The sequence below is a fragment of the Gavialis gangeticus genome, unplaced genomic scaffold (assembly GCF_001723915.1).
Source record: "Gavialis gangeticus isolate Ggan-Ray unplaced genomic scaffold, GavGan_comp1, whole genome shotgun sequence".
In the NCBI taxonomy this organism is placed as follows: Eukaryota; Metazoa; Chordata; order Crocodylia; family Gavialidae; genus Gavialis; species Gavialis gangeticus.
The window spans coordinates 92,851,734-92,854,853 of NW_017729022.1; positions in this window are offsets into that span (position 1 = coordinate 92,851,734).

The window sequence follows — 3,120 nt, forward strand, 5'->3', positions numbered from 1 at the left end:
GCCATTTCCTGGTCTGGGTTGCACAGGTTGTACGGTGCCAACAAAGAACTGTATTGCCTTCCTTCAGAGAAGCACCAGGGATCGATAAGAGTCACTTCCAAGTCGTGATACCTGGTAATGTCTCTGATGACCAAGAGTACTCCTGGCAGGAATTCTGACTGACGTACAAATCAAACTAATGGGTTTATAAGCCTCTAGCAAATTCCAGTTACATTTGTTATAAACAGGGACGTGATTGTATTTTGTTCCTGAAGATCAAGTTAACTACCTGTTCCTATAAAGGACAACCCTTTCCTTCAAAGCCTGAACACATTTGGATAAGAATCGGATTCTCCTTTTAGTGTGGTGATGTTTCAGTTCAGGATCCAGTTTGGGCTGATTTTAAGAACTGGAGCAATGGAATATAGACTCTAGTAAATCGAAATCCATATATTGCCAAATTTGGATGGGTTTGGTTCTGGGATTTTGTGTTAGACCAATTTCAATTTTATTTTAGTGTAAAAAAAGATGTACCTTATTTTCTTGAACATAAGGTGAGGTCCTCCCTTCCCCCCTCCCACCCTCTCTCAATCAGCACGGGGGAAAAACGCCTCGTTTTATGTTCTTATATAAAGTTGAGGGAGGAGCAGACAGATGCTGCAGCTTTGACTCTGGCTCTGAGCCCAGTTTAGGGCCAGATTCAGGCCCACAGCAGCCTCCTTCCCCCCCTCAAGTTCCCCTCTGCAGCTTCTGCCTCCCACCCACCACCTTCCCTCCCCCTTTCTCTCAGACACAGCTTAGGTCCAGCTCAGGTGGAGCACATGGGAACTCCTTCCCCTGCCCAGCTAATCAACAGCCCTGACAGTGCTACATTGCCAGTCAAGAGTCCTGACACTACTGCATGGCCAGGCAAGGGCTGAGCTTCCACATGCTGTGCTCCAGGATGGAGCACCCCAGGCAGTATCTGATAGCAAGGAGAACTGGTGGGGGGGCGGGGGAGGCAGAGACTATGGAGATGGCAGGGGAAGGGGCAGGGAGTGAAGGGAGGGGCAGAGGCTGTGGGGAGCTGGGGTGCGGGGCACAGGGGATGGGAAGGCTGCAGGGGGAAGAAGTGGGCAGGGTATAGGGCAGGCAGGCTGTCTGATTCTCTCCCTAGCCACTGCTTTCCCTGCTGTAGCAGTGGGGAAGTGGGGGGTTCAAGACAGCACTCCAATACTTAGATTCTGTACCTTGAAAATTATAACAAATTTATAAATTTCCAATATAGAAAATCTAATTATTGGAGGGGTCATCTTATATTTGAGTAAATATGGTAATGGGAGCAAGGGACCACAGATCCAAGTTTCAGTACTCACTGTAGCCATCTGACTTATTTTAAAGTGTCCATATTATATTCATGCTGAGGAATATTTTATTCCAGGAGTATTTTCATCCTGGTCAATCAAAGTGTTTGTAGAATAAAATACTATCCAACTTAAGGTTACTGTATGTTTGGGTTTTCCTGGATATGTTCTCCAATCTCCATCCAAAAAGTTTTTAAAAATAGAAACAAATATCCAGGATTTTGGTTTGCTCAGCATCAAAGTTTTTCCTGGCATTTCCTGGCTGGCCCTAGCAAGGAGTTGCTTGAGGTTGGAGGGAGCAGGGGAGGGCAGTTAGAGGCGGGGGTGCCATGTGCGTGTGTATGCGCACACGCAAGTGGTAGGAGCAGCTCCAGCAGTTGGATGTATGGGGAGTGGGGGCCGGAGGGCCAGGGCTTGGGGACTGTCTGGGGGCCTTGTGGGGTATATGAGTCTGTGCGTGTGTGTGTGTGTGTGTGTGTGTGTGTGTGTGTGTGTGTGTGTGTGTGTGGCAGGGGTGTGTGGAGGGGATGGATGTGTGAGGGTGGATCAGTGTTTGCTGGCACTGGGGGAAGCTACCAAGGTGCTGGGACTGCAGCAGGGCAGTGGGAGCGGGGGGGAGGTGCCTGCTCCTCCAGCAGGGGAAGGGAGTGTAGGGCCCTTTGGGGGAAGTGGGGAGCTGCATGGGCAGGCTGGTGGCACTGGGGACAGTGCCTTTGCTCACAGGGGTGGGGTGGCCAAGAGCAGCTGCAGGGCTAAGGGAAGCAAGGGGCTGTGGGTCAGGAGTGAGGGGCACCAGCAGGTCTGGTGAGGTGGGGAGGAGAGGGGCTGTGGCTTGGGAGTGAGTGGCACTAGGGGGTGGGGGATTGTGTGTTGGGAGTAGCACCATGGGGCTGCAGGTCAGGAGTGAGGGGCACTGGCAGGGCCAGAGGTCTGTGGCCTGGGAGTGAGAGGCAATGACCTATCACTGCCTCCCTGCAATCATACCTCCCCCTGACAGGTGTCCTCTTTTTTGAAACTGCAGATAAGGTATCCCTAGTCCAACCTGAATGACGGGATTAGAACCTGGCCCACACTAAATGGCAGTAATATTTTCACTGAGGTATAACAACACAATCATAAGTGGTCATACCAGTCTTCAGAAAGTTCTCAAAACTGTTTTTTTTTGACAGCAAACTCTTTTTTCCTATGTATTTTGTATATAGTATCGTTTTTAAACTGAGCTTTGGGCATGTTTTTGAGTGGGTGATCTTTAGATGAAGGAGCTGATAGATTTTCCATTGGCTTTTAATTTCCTATTCAAATTTTCCTTTTCAAATTTTTCTTCAGGGTATTATATTCATGATCAAACTGGGAGCTGCTTGCTCTTGATCATAATGCTTTTCAAAATGTTCTCTTACAAGATTGATCAGCAACTTCTTAAAATATTAAAACATTGAGTCAATATGGAAGAATTCTCAATATTATCTGTATCCATCCTTTTTCTTCATCACAGTATCTAAAATTAAGTCAGTGAATTTGAAAGCTGCTTAATTTTTCCATAGTCTTCTAAGATGTTTAGTCCCTCCAGGTATCTTCCACAATCCCAGGGCTCCAGTCACACCTTGGACTCATAAATTCATAGATGTAGGATTGGAAAGGACCTCGTAGATCTTCTAGTCAGACCCCCTGCCCTGGGCAGGAAAGAAAACTGGGCTCAAATGACCCCAGCAAGGTAAATGTCAAGCCTTCCCTTAAAGACCCCCCGGGTAGGAGCGAGCACCACTTCCCTTGGAAGCTGGTTGCAGATCCTAGCCGCCCT